General features: G+C 41.0%; 1 protein-coding gene across 6 annotated transcripts in view; it reads left to right on the top strand.

Annotated features, from left to right (window-relative positions):
* Positions 1 to 14,525, top strand: part of chl1b (cell adhesion molecule L1-like b) — an 892,764-nt gene that overhangs the window by 174,532 nt on the left and 703,707 nt on the right. For all 6 annotated transcript variants that reach the window (XM_060835722.1, XM_060835723.1, XM_060835715.1 and 3 more), the window contains one exon: positions 10,838 to 10,882. The gene's annotated coding sequence lies outside the window, so the exon portion shown is untranslated. The remainder of the gene's footprint in view (positions 1 to 10,837; positions 10,883 to 14,525) is intronic.

Below are 14,525 nucleotides of genomic sequence, written 5' to 3'. Positions count from 1 at the left end.
GTGTCAGTGGAAGGGTACTGGTTGGTGCGGCGGGAAAGGAAGAAGCGGAGGGCTTTGAGTCCTTCGTGATGGGGGATGGAGGTGTACAAGGACTGGATGTCCATTGTGAAGATAAGGCGTTGGGGACTGGGGAAGCGAAAATCATGGAGGAGGTGGAGGGCGTGGGTGGTGTCCCGAATGTAGCTGGGGAGTTCTTGGACCGTGTCGAGGTATTGGGAGATGAGTTCGGTGGGGCAGGAGCAGGCTGAGACAATGGGTCGGCCGGGGCAGTTGGGTTTGTGGATTTTGGGCAGGAGGTAGAAACGGGCGGTGCGGGGTTGTGGGACTATGAGGTTGGAGGCGGTGGATGGGAGATCCCCTGAGGTGATGAGGTTATGGATGGTCTGGGAGATGATGGTTTGGTGGTGGGGTCATGGTCAAGGGGGCAGTAGGAGGAGGCGTCCGCGAGCTGGCGTTTGGCCTCAGCGGTATAAAGGTCGGTGCGCCAAACTACTACCGCGCCTCCCATGTCTGCTGGTTTGATTATGAGGTTGGAGCGGAGGGAGTGGAGGGCTGCATGTTCTGAGGGTGAGAGGTTGGAGTGGGTGAGCGGGGTGGACAGGTCGAGTCGGTTAATGTCGCGGTGGCAGTTGGCTATAAATAGATCGAGGGCGGGTAAGAGGCCAGCACCGGGTGTCCAGGTGGATGGGGTGTGTTGGAGGCGGGAGAAGGGGTTGTCAGAGGGTGGGCGGGAGTCTTGGTTGTAAAAGTAGGCACGGAGGCGAAGGCGGCGGAAGAATTGTTCAACATCTCGCCGCGTGTTGAACTCATTAATCCGAGGGCGTAGGGGAATGAAGGTGAGGCCTCTGCTGATAGAGGCCTACCATTTACTCTATCCATATTCCTCATTATTTTCTAAACTTCTATAAGATCGCCTCTCGACCTCCAATGCTGTCATGAAAATTTGTCCAGCCTATTCAACCTCCAAAGAACTTGGCATAAACCATCAGTTGAGAATGGACTTTGTTTTGTTACTTCAAACAATAGGTTTTAATATGACTCTCATGCAATATATTTCGTTCTTAAGCTCTTGTAGCAATTTAAATGGGAAAATGGTTTCACCATTGGCCTTCTAATTACCTGAACAAGTGATAAGGTTTTGGACAGGTAGCCATTGTTTGCAGATCTACCCATAATGAAAATGAACTGGGAAGGGATCCTGCTGTCAAGTTGAATATTATCAGCAGCAAAACAATATCCAGCAATTTCCTTCAGTTCCCATCCCATACCCTCCAAGCAATCATGCTTAGAGTTTTCCATGCACTGTAATCTAAGTACTTGTAAATATATGTGCATGTTGTTTCAGGCAGTTTTGAGTCAAGTTGCAAACAATTTTAATGAGCAGTTATGATTTCAGTAAAATGTAAGACTAAGTGCAAATAGATAAGGACAAAAAGTACATTTTTACCAGGTATAACATTATAATTTGTGCATGAGGACTAGCCAAATTTAATTATTCAGTTTCTTTTTCCTGTGAGATTGGAAAGCAAGGTAGGTTGGTGTGCCTGTGTATATACTTATAGAGCACTTTGGGAGCTAACTGACTTAATCTAGTATGGGGGTTGTACATAGTTTTCTGCAGTAACTGTAGGTCAAATTGGAATGCCTAAGCTTGTAGAAATCTAAAATAGCCTGACATATTTTTATTCATACAGTGCTTAATGTTTCATGAGGGGATTGATGAGAATCCAGCTACAGTTACACAATTAATGGATTAGTTAGCAGATAATAAATTAACTGTTTTTACAAGATTACATTAATTTCCTTTAACATACTACAAATCTGCTCCAAGTAAAGCAAGCCTGGAAATTTGTAAATTTTTATTGCATTGAATGTTTGAGTACAAAGGACGTAATAATGAAGCATCCGTATTTTCTCTCAAATAATGTCAACCCTCTAGTATTCTTTGTTCTTCACAGTTCCAGCTATATAAACATTGCAGAAACTCTTGCTCAATCAATTATGAATTTTATTTTTTGAAACAACCTGTTCAGAGAGGTTATGACACACTTTTGAAGCAGGTGGGACTTGACCCCAGGCCTTCTGACTCAGGTAGGAGCACTACCATTGTGCCACAAGAACCTGATGAATTTTATTTGTGTTCTGTTTTTTGATTACGTACATTTGACCAGAGGTCAGGCTGTTTGGCTGAGAATTCGAATATTGCATCGGAGGTGTGGGGGCTGGCATTCTCATTGGTGATGGATTCACTGCTGCCACCAGCGCGAAAGCTTGCCCAGTTAAACTGCAATCAGTTTGACGACACTTGATCAATTAAGCTCTGTGCAAATCACAGGCCTCCACGTCGAAGCCCCATCTTGCCAGTAGCTGCCAGCCAAGTACCCTCCTCCAATCCTGTCCGTAAGTGACGATACATTAGGACTAATGGAGCCACTCCCTCCCTAACTACAAGCTGGCAGGTTGTCCCTGGTTTCCCAACTGGGGAAGTAACCATTTTTATTGCTTGAGGTGAAGGCAGGTAGTGATTTAGTTGCTAGCAAGTGCAGACATCCAGTCACCCAAAAGACCCTCTTACCCAGTATTCAGCTGTTGAGATGGCAAGAAAGAACAAATTGCCTCCCCAAGATCACCTTGTCCACCTATTTGCCCCACTGCTTCCTGCAAGGAGGAAAATGCTGCCCCTTTTGTGTTCACAATCGGGTGCAATAGTAGGTAGAGAGTTTAAAAGATTGCTGTTAATCTTTAGAGGAGGTGAGTAATTTACCACCTTGAATGCCTGTTGTGCGCTTCAGGTCAAATACATCAAATTTATGTTGTTTTCCAATGAATGGGATTGCTCTCTGTCATTATTATCTGCGGGCTCTCAAGCTATTGGTCCATTCCTTTATTGTTTAGTTTTCCCCACAATCATAAATCCCACAGTTTAACCAGTATCAAGCCAGATTTTCATTTTTATTGACACTTTTGGTAGGCATGGTTGTTACCTAGTTTCTGCCTATGGTCACTAAACAGTGCTGTCACTTGCAACACATATTTGCCAGTCCATTACCCCACTCTGTTTTATTTCCCTCTCACCTCAGAGAGTGCTTTTTTTTCTCAATCAGGTATTTATTCAATTTCCTTTTTAAAATCATCCTTTTAGACAGGGTGTTTTAGATCTTAACAACTCGATGAATAGAAGAGGTTTTATTTCAACATGCGAACTTTGATCCTTGTCCCAGTCGGTTTAAATCTGCGTATTCTGATTGTCGACCTTTCCACCAAAGAGAAACAATTTTATTTTGTCTGAATCCAGGTTGCCTCAAGTATTTTGGAGGGATTTTCACCACAAGTTCTCTCACCACATCTCAGCAAACATGCTGCATTCGTTATGTATCCTGCCCCAATGGGATCTCTGAAATCCAATTCTGGCCCCGTATTAACATACTCCATTCCTGGACCAACTCATCACTCTAAGGATATCCCAGAATTCACCATCATCCTTCACACTGTGCCATATTGTGCATTCAGACGAGCCCTGTCAGATCAAAGCTACCCTGCACAGTTGATGATATTTACCACTGACATGGCAAAATTAACATCCAGCTGTGCGGGCAGTGACCTGGAGACCCTGCTGGATGAGGTGGTACATCCTCTTCACCCAAGACCAGGAGTGGAGTCTTCTGAAGAAGGGTGTTCTGAAGTAGGATCACTGGACCTGAAATGTTAACTCTGATTTCTCTCCACAGATGCTGCCGGACCTGCTCAGTTTTACCACCAGACCGTATTAGCCTGGTTTAAGATTGCCACCTTGAGTCAGTGAATTCTAAGCTGTCTGGAAGAATTCTAGCAGTGTAGGAAGAGGGTCAATGACCTTCACCACTCTGCCAATGTAAATACCATTATTTTTTTTCAGCTGAAACCACCTCCCACCAAGGCTAATGCTCTGCCAATCTCAATGTTGCCTGCAACATTTTCCCTCACCCACCACCACATATAACTGAATTCCTTCATCCCTGAAACCATTCTTGTCAATATTTTCTGTACCTTTTGCAAGGCTTTCACTTCCTTACTAAAGTATAGCATTTGGAATTGAGTTTGGTCTTTCATTTGAGGCATGGAAAGAAATGTATAAAAGCCCTTTATAAATTTCTTGCTTTTGTCATCTGTATCTTGATTTGGATTACATATGCCCTTGTAAGCTCTTTTTTTCAACTTGCTGTACCACGTTTGAAGATTTGTGCACTCATACCCAGTTCTACTTAAGAGCTTTCTCGGCCCTTGTCCAATCCCTTCCCACTTAAATCCACGATGCTTTATGTCAGTTTCAGAATTTCCAGTTCACAGTCTCCAGCCACCTCCTCTTCACCATGGATGTGCAACCCCTTTACGTGTCCATTCCCCATCAGAATGGTCTTGGGACTGTGCACGGAAACCAGGCCTCAATTGTCCCCTTCCACCATCACCCTCCTCTGCCCGGCTGAGCTCAGCCTCCATTTGAACAACTTCTCCTTTGACTCTCTTCTGAAAGAAAATGAGTTCTGAAGAAGGGTCACTGACCCCCGAAACACTAATTCTGCTTTCTCTGCATAGAAGCAGCCAGACCTGTTGAGTTTCTCCAGCAAATACTGCCTTAAAATTGGACCCCTTCAGTTAACATTATCACAAAGCCTTGCAGTGAATAATTCTTCAAGTTTGGACCTCACGTTATTGTAACGTCATTGGATCTTGTGTCAGGAAAATTCTGTTAAACCTCACTTTGGACCAGTCTTGCATTTTTGAGCATTTTTCATGGGAAGTTACTGAGTCAGTGGCGAACAGCTGTTGAACTATGAACTATTTTCCAAACCCCACCCTATTTCTTTGTCAGAGAGTTGCTTGTTATGACTTGACTGCTGCTCATACAAAAGAAAATCCATTCAGCTCACAACTGAATTAAACTCAGTTAGATTGTAGCCTGGATGGTTCAGCCATATTTTCACTTATCAAAGTTAAGACTTCTTAATGCAGATAAAAATCAAGTTATAAGTGGGAAAACCTAAATATCTGGGAATTTTTTTAAACTGCTGCTTCGTTAGAAGGATATCTGGAATTTGGTCTAAACTCCTGTTCTGTAACTTCTTGTGTGAGCTGATATCATTTTAAGACCAGCTTGCGAAATACTGGCTAATACACCATTTATTTTAAGCAAAATAGCTTTTGGGAATGCAATACAATTTCTTAATTTTTGAACATGATATTCCACAAAATATCAATGGCGCTGATAGGTGCTTTTGTGGGCATGAGAGAGACTTCAGGATGGTATGTTGCCTCTCAGGTGCCGGGGTCGTGTATGCCTCTGAGCAGGTACAGAGCATCCTGAAGTGGGAAGGTAAACAGACAGAAGTCATGATCTATATTGACATAAATGTCATAGGTAGGAAAAGTGACAAGATCCTGCAATGACAATTCAGGAAGTTAGGGAGCAAAACTAAAAAGCAGGACTTTTAGTAATCTCAGGATTACTCCGCCTGCCACATGCTATTGAGGCTAAGAACAGAGACTGAACACATCACAAAAGAGTTGGAGCAGAAGGGGAGAGCTTCAGATATGTGGATCATTGGGATGTCATCCGGGTAAGATGAGGCCTGTACAAGAATGATGGGTTGCACCTAAGCTGAAGGGGCACCAATCTCCTGGCAGGGAGATTTGATAGTGCCACTCAGGAGGGTTTAAATTAGTGTAGCAGGAGGGTGGGATCCAGAGTAGCAGATCAGTAAGTATAGAGACTGGGGAAGAGCTTGAGTCTACAGCAAATATAACTAAGACAAAGGACAGTCAGGGAGAGGTTGCTGATCACATCAGAACTGGAGGCTTCGACTGTATTTGCTATAATGCAAAAAGTATAAGAAGTAAGAGGGATGAATGTAGAGCCTGGACTAACGCATGTAATTATGATGTTCTGGTTTTAACAGATACATGGTTGAAAGAGGGACATGATTGGTAGTTTAATGTCCAAGAAATCAATGTTTTAGACGAGACAGTGGAGGGAGCAAAAGAGGTAGGGAATTGCATTACTGGTTAGGGAGTAATATCACAGCTGTGTTGGGAAAGGGCATCTTGGATGGATCTTGCAGCAAGGAATTATGTTTAGAGCTCAGGAATGTGAAGGGTGCCATCACAATGCTGGGATTGTACTGCAGACTTTCCAGCTGCCAGTGAGAGAAAGAGGAAGAGATACATCGTCAGATTCTGGAAAGATGTGAAAATAACAAGGACGTTGTGTTGGGTGATTTTACCTTCACCCATATTGACTGGGACACTTTAGTGGGAAGCAATGGGAAGCAATTTGCTAGATTGTCGAAGAGAATTATTATTTGAAACAAGTATAGTCTGACGAGGGACTGGGCTATAGTGGACCTGGTATTGGGAAAAGAGGTCAACCAAGTGATCAAAGTTTCAGTGGGGGAGCATTTTGGGATAAGTGACCATAATTCTATATGTTTTCAGATGCTATGGATGAGGACAAGAATGGACCTGGGATGAAGGTATTAAAGTGGAAGAAGTCCAACTATAACTGAATTAGGCAAGAATAGAAGAAGGTGGTCTGGAAGTAACTGTTTGAGGGTAAATTCACATCTGCTATGGGAGTATGTTAAAGACCAGCTGATCAGTGTGCAGGACAGGCATGTTCCTGTGAAAATTAAGGTCAGGAATGGCAGGATTCGGGAACCTTGGATGATAGGGGAATTTATCAGCTTAGTCAAGAAAAGGAAGCATACCTAAGGTTTAGGCAACCAAAACAGACAAAGTCTTTGAAGAATATAGAGAAAGTAGGAAGGATCTCAAACTGGGGAGTGAGGAGGGAATGGAGATTAATAACTAGTGGTGTTCTGGGGGATCAGTGTTGGGACATTTGTTGTTTGTAATATATATAAATGATCTGGAGGAAAATGTGGGTGGCCTGATTAGTACATTTGGCAGAGTTGCAGATGGTGAGGAGGATTGTCAAAGGTTACAATGGGATGTAGACAGATTGAAGATTTGGGTGGAGAAATGGCAGATTGAATTGATGAATTTTGGAAGATTAAATTCAGGTGCCAGAACAAATGGCAGAATCCTTAGGAACACTGACATACAAAGGAATCTGGGCGTATGGGTCCACAGATTACTGAACCTGGCAACACAGATAGATAAGGTGGTAAAGAAAGCAGACAGCACACTTGCTTTCATTGGCCAGGGCACTGAATATGAAATTTGGCAAGTCACGGTACAACTCAATCTGCCATTTCTCTGCCAAATCCGCAATCTCTCTGTATCTCACTATAAACTTTGACAATCCTCCTCACTGTCTACAACTCTGCCAATTTTGGTGTAATTTTCATACAGCCTAATCAGGCCACCTATGTGTTCCCCCAGCACTGATTTAGCTAGGCCACATTTGGAATATTGTGTGTAGTTCTGGTCACCACATTACCAGAAGGACGTGGATGCTTTGGGGAGAGGGTACAGAGAGGATGCTGCCTGGTCCGGAGGATTTTTGTTACGTGGAGAGGGTGGATAAACTCAGATTGTTTTCACTGGAAAGACAGAGGCTGATGGGTGACTTGATAGAGGTCTATAAAATTATGAAGGGCTTGGTTAGTGTGGATAGTCAGAGGCTTTTTCCCAAGATGGAAAGGCCAACTACAAGAGGGCACAGGTTGAACATGAGAGGGATAGTGGTTAGGGGAGAAGTGTAGGGAAAATATTTTACATGGAAGGTGCTGGGTGCCTGGAACGCACTGCAGGTGGAGATGGTGGAAGCAGGCACATTAGCAAGGTTTTAGGTGTATCTTGATGGACACATGAATGGAATGTGAACAGAATGATAGGAACCATATGTGGGCAATCAGGGTCTAAATAAATATTAGGAGTCGGTGCAGGTTTGGTTAGCTAAAGAACCTATCCCTGTGTTGTATTATGTTATACAAAATGCATTAACTTTATACACAATTGCAAACAAACCCATCTGAATTTTTGCAAGATTGAAAACGACGTTTGCATTTAAACCCATTTTTATGAACTACAACAGAACACCAAATTTTAAACAATGGCATGCTTTTGATCAGCTTCTGTTCATTTGTGAGCATTCAAGTTTAATCTAAAATCCTGCTTTAGACATCTTCTCAAAGAGAATTGCCACCAGCTTGTGATAGACTTGCAGTTAAAGATATAACATTATTTGTGTTTTACCACACATACAGCACTGCAATTAAATCCCACTTAGTGTGAAATAAATGTCATGCTCAGAGAAATAAAACTTACCTGACACCTGAAAGTCAATCTGTACCCTTTAATAATCAATGTGATTATTTCAAAACATTTCAAACTTTGTGTGGTCTGGAATGCATCCATGTGAATTTCCCTCAACAAAAGCTCTGTAATCCTCCATCCACAGCAGATTAAGTGAAAATCTTGGAAATAGTAATAGAATAATAAATAATAAAAAAAGACTGCATCCTTCTTTCTAGCAAAATATTCTCTGTGCATGATTCGAATCAATTTTACAGACAGATCTAGGAAAATCTCTAGGGTAGATAGTTCTGTGACAAGCTACTGCAGCACCTTCTGTGAATGGATTAACCTTCTGCTAAAATTCTTTCCTTACATGTTGAAACTGTAAACTCTTTCAAATACTTAAAGACATTTATATTCACACAAGCACACTTGAAAAGCACGGACTAACTGTTGACCCATATCCTACGGAATACAGTCACAGAGTCATAGAGTCACACAGCACAGAAACACAACACTTCAGTCCAACCAGTCCATACTGACCATAATCCCAAAGTAAACTAGTCCCACCTGCCTGTGCTTGATCCATATCCCTCCAAACATTTCTTGTTCAGCTTCTTATCTCAATGTCTTTTGAACATTGTGACTGTACCTTCATCCACCATTTCTTCTAGAAGTTCATTCCACACACGAATCACTCTCTGTGTAAATTACTCCTCATGTCTTTTTAAATCTTTCTCCTCTCACCTTAAAATATACCTCCTAGACTTGAAATTGTTATACCCTTCATGATTTTATGAGCTTCTATAAGGTCACACCTCAACATCCTTCACTCCAGTGTCTCCTTTTATAACTCAAATTCTCCATTCCTGGCAACACGGTAGGCATGGGTTGTGGGCGGCACGGTGCCACAGTGATTAGCACTGCTGCCTCACAGCGCCTGAGACCTGGGTTCAATTCCCGACTCAGGTGACTGTGTGGAGTTTGCACATTCTCCCTGTGTCTGCGTGGGTTTCCTCCGGGTGCTCCGGTTTCCTCCCACAGTCCAAAGATGTGCGGGTCAGGTGAATTGACCATGCTAAATTGCCCGTAGTGTTAGGTAAATGTAGGGGTATGGCTGGGCTGCGCTTCGGCAGGTCGGTGTGGACTTGTTGGGCCGAAGGGCCTGTTTCCACACTGTAAGTAATCTAATCTAAACACAATGATACAAAATAATTGTCAGTATTCTTCAATCCAACGACACAAAACTATGATGAGGCCACTCCTTTAACAAGATTAAGTTGCCCTTGGTATTTTTTTCAGGAGGTCGTAAAAACACAGGTTCCTAGAAGTCTGGGCTTGGATGGGTCAATTTAATTATAGCTAACAGATGCTGTCTCAGGAAAAAGGCTTTCAAATTTGAAAAAAAAATGTTCAATGAACAGCAAGTGACTAGTTTTCCCAGTTCAGCTTTTCTCGGTTTGGTTTAGTCTAGCTATTCGATGAATGCAGTCAGACAGTTGTAAAAATTACTGGACCCAAAGAAACAGACCCATGCTGATCTTCCTCTCTCTCTGACATCTCTCTTGTAAGACCCTGTGTTTGATTTTACCTTTGTTGCCTAGGAGTGTTTATGGGGATTGTTGCAAGTATTTGGAACAGCATCATTAAGTTGGAATGATCTGTTGGGTTTTCAGATCGGTCAAGTTATTCTGGATTCTGTTCTCTTTTGTTTGTGTTTCATGCCATAACCTTGTAAATAAATTCTGTTTTGTTTAAGACTAAGTGGTTTGATCAACAGCATCCCTCCTGAAATATTTGTGTTACATCTGCTTAAAACAACGAGCAAAGTTAAGGTCTTGGCTACTTTCTTGAGGGGGTCTGGCCTGGTCCATAACACAACACAAACCCAGGCAAAGTTCACGTGGGCTGAATGGACTTTGTATTAAATCTTGATTTATAGATATATTTTCAACAAGGGGCACCATTTCAACAGCAACAATAATCCTAATCCCAGTGCAATTCCTGAAATCAGTGAAGACACTTGATTGAGTAAAATGGGCATTCCTCCTAGCTACACTCAAGTAAACATAATTTAACTGAATACCTGAACAAGCAATACTTCACATTTTGAAGCTTTTAAACTGAAATTTGTTGCACTACTGAAGATTTTGACAGAAGAGCAACTCCCAATTGTGGGACCCAAATTCCAGGTCAACAACTGGCTGTGACATGATCCTGTCTCTGAGACTTCATTGGGTTTCATGAAGTCTAGTGTTTGCAATGATGCAACAAAATGTCAGACTTAAGATGTTCGCCTACTGTAAACCAATGTTAAATAATTCACTGAATCTTTTAAGTGGTGCATTACTTCAAATGCTTGAATAATGCATGAACAAAAAAAACTGTGCATTGTAATTCACTTTTGATTAAGTATTATTACACTTTAATAATCAATTGTTTGGTGTTTTGCGCCAGTTGGTGGATATAGTATAAAGACCTTTTATATATGCCACATATCATACGAAAGTGAAAGTTGTACTTGATTCGTTTGAAACTGTTTTAAAATTATGCATGTCTTTATTAAACATGCCACTTCAATTTTTCTATTTTTGTCTTACAGTGAAATAATTGAAACTTAGTCAGTTTTCCCAGAAGCTCCATTAGGGTAAGTTACTTAATATTCATTCTTAGTAGTCAAAAGTTCTTAGTAGACTAAATTTACACAGAGCTGTTTTGTTTTGAAATATGGTGTAGATTAGTTCTTATACTTACTGTTAAAAGTAAAGTTGCCAATACTTGACAAAATTTGTATTAGTATTGCTTTTAGAAAATAACTATTTTTTCTGTCGAGTAAATCTATACCAATTCCAGTTTCTTTTCAAGAATTATTTGAACCAGCTGTTCCCAATATTACTCTTCTGGTTTTCATGTTTAAGAATTTAAAATGTCATATATTTCATATTTCATAGCATGTTTCATACTTTGCTTCAGAAGTAATTCTGATTTCCTCTTCTCAGTAAGAGCAGTTGCAATGGAAAAAGGAAGCTTTTGATGTAGACACAAATGTTAGATACAACTGTGTTTAAAAAGTTTGCTAACACTTTTTCTATCCATACTACAGTGCACAGGAACAGAAAAACATTGACAATGATAATATGGCAGAAGTAATAGATTTAAATCCTCAAGTGACCTTCAGTGAGCTCCTGTGTCATGTGCTGACCAATACCAAAACAATGGGAGGCCAGGGCCAAATAACAGAACTTGGCGGAAATTGGGTACAAGACAGCAAATGGATTGGAGGTTAAGGGTAACAATTCAGATTTGGGGGGAATTTGTGTTGACAATAATCAATGCTTGAACTGCAGTGCACAATTTTCATTGACAATTTATAGTTGAGGATCAGAAGTACAATATCAAACTTTGTGGTATAATCAAATTGGGAAAGTTTATTGGACACAAATAGGAGAACTAACATCATAGTTGTGAGCAGTTACTGTTTAATGAAATGATATCCAGAAAAAAACTTTGTACCTGTCATACGAAATCCTCAAATATGCTGCTAATATAGCATAACAGGATCCTTTATGTTCTCACAAAGAGCATAAGTTCTTCCTCCTCATGTCAGAGAATTTGCAAAATAATGTAAAATGTTGCTCAGATTGGTTTTGAGTACTTAAATTTGTGAGTGTAACTAGCTTCAACAAAGATTGATGATTCATAGCATCTGTTGTTGTAGTTTTTACATTGCCCATGACTCTCACTCATATCATGGTGCCCACGGTGACTGCAATCAATCTGTAAATCTGATGCAACCCATTGAATGGCAGCTGTACACACCTGCCACTCTCGTGAATCTTGCCAGTTTTGCATTCAGTTTGCAGCTGTTTGAACAAGGATCACACTTAGGAATTGGCAGTCAATTGTGGATCTTTTTGCAATACAAAATCAGCTGGGAACCGTTAACTAAAGGCTTTATATCCTTTATTGGCTGGATGTACTTATGGTTTACTTCAGGGAAGGAAGTTAGCTTAGTACTTGGGACAGAAATGAATTTAAGGGCATGTTGATTGTGTGCGATGAAGTAAATAGAGTGGTAGGGGGCTTAGGTGTAACATAAACACTGGCATAGATTTTGGCTGAATGACAGGTTTCAGGGCTCCATATTCTATGTAATACCCACTGTTTGAGATATGTGATAATCTTACAATCTCATAATTAATTGACTTAATCCCTGTAAAAGGCTGCCGGGCTGGAGATAATAGTCATCAGAGGTTAGAAGCAAGCACAGTGAGTGATATTTCAGATGTGAAACTCAGTGGGGGTTTTCAGTAATTATACTTGCTGCTGCCACATTGGAAAACAACAAACGTTTGGAAGGTTTACTTTTATGCCGCTGCAAATGAATGCAGATAGCACCAGAAACATTATGTAAAGCATTTATAACTGGTATAAGACTGATTATTACATGACAGTTCTCTTAAAAGTCAAATATAATAGGAGTATTAATGATGGCTGAATTGCTGCTCCCATAATCATTCCAGTGGTTTCAGCAAATGAATAATTAGGCAGTGAACCTGCATCATACAGAACTGCTATTCAATAAATTTTGGTTGTTTGCTCGGGACAAAAGTTCATTTTCTGGAACTTGGATAATAAATGCTTTTATGTCAAAATTTCCATTTGGGTAAAATGATCTCTGATTTAATTTGAATATTATCTTTACAAAATGGGACTGCAACCATTGATATATTTTTTTTTAACCTTCCTGGTTTGGCTAAATGGTTCCAGTGTGTTCATTGACAAAATTGCTTTTATTGCAGAAATAGTGGTATATTGTTTATGTTAAATAAACATGCATGGTATACAAAAATGACTTCAATTTTACATTACCAGATTTTGATTTACAGTAGCACATTAATCTATGAGTAACTGAGAAACTGGGACATATGACAGAGGTGCTCCTAATAGGTTTATTAACTGAGTAGCACAATAAAATTGTTAATAACCAGGGGAATGTTGCTATCCATCACACTTCTGTTAGTAGATAATTGTACATCCATTATTCAGGTTTATTTTCTTGCAACTTTCAAAACCACTCAATATTGCTTCTTCAGGCTTTCTAACTTAACTTTGAAGTTGATAGTTTCTATGACTTTTTAAAAAATGAATGTATTTAACCACAAACATGTGGCCATTGTAACTCATGTTAACCAGTGCCTTTGGCCATGTTCATGTGATTTAAGTAGCCATGACCGGTGTACTAAGCAACCATGAGCTGGATTTACCCTCTCCTTGATCATGTTGGCAATGGCAAGTCAGTTGGGAAAATATGCAAGATTGCAAAAATGAGAAAAAAAAGGCCCAATTTTCCACCCAAGGTTTGACTGACGCAATGAGAATCTCACTCGTGAGCAGGGAATGGCCTTTGTACGTACACTCAAAGTGATTAGTACCTAATCTTACCACATTTGTCTCCAGAGAGTGGAGAGAAACTAGATGGTGACACTTGCTGACATGAAGTCAGAGCAGGTGCCTGGCAGTTCCAGCTCACTATTTGTTCCTCTAGGCTTCCATCTTGGGCAGCATTCCCCAAAATTTCAGAGTACGTTCCATGGGCAGTCTCCACCTGCATCCTCCAACCATGGAGGTTGGCACTAGGCATACGTCAGCTTCACCATATCATGGCACATTCAGGATTAGTTTTTATGCTCCACTGCTGTGCTTCAGAGGGCACCTGCACTGTACATTGCAATGTTGCTGCCATGTCACCTTATCTGCGGTTCAGGTGCCTATCTCATGGATTGGAACATACACTTTGCTTGTTGTATTAGCACTCACTGACTAGGGTGGCCATGACATTCTTGGCGTGCCTTTTTGTACTGTTGCTGCTTCATCAGAAATGTAAAGGCTCACATTACTTCTGCCTTTCCATTTGGCACAGACACACAGCCAGGCAGCAGGTTGCCATTGGTGATCAGTCAAGGGTGTGGACATGTTATTGTATGGCACTGTGTTACATGAATGCCACAGTTACACATATGCCAGTAGCTTATGCAACAAACACATTACATGTGTTTCAGCCAAGTGGCCTTGTCTCCAAATCTATGGGGAGTGGGCCTCAGCCAAGGGTAGGAGGAATGTCATCAGTCAGGACTGCCAGTACAGTCAATGATAGCATCCAACTTCAGTCCAGGGGCTTGGACACTGTCAGCCACAGCACAGTCAGGGTCAGGGGGCTCTGAATCAACACGGAAGCAGGTTATGGTCTGTTCACTGAAAGTCAAAGGGTGTTAACAGGAACCTCTGCA

This window comes from Hemiscyllium ocellatum, chromosome 14 (genome assembly GCF_020745735.1).
Source record: "Hemiscyllium ocellatum isolate sHemOce1 chromosome 14, sHemOce1.pat.X.cur, whole genome shotgun sequence".
Classification (NCBI taxonomy): domain Eukaryota; kingdom Metazoa; phylum Chordata; class Chondrichthyes; order Orectolobiformes; family Hemiscylliidae; genus Hemiscyllium; species Hemiscyllium ocellatum.
The sequence above is the reverse complement of the archived record's forward strand: the minus strand, read 5'-3'. Positions and strand labels throughout refer to the sequence as shown.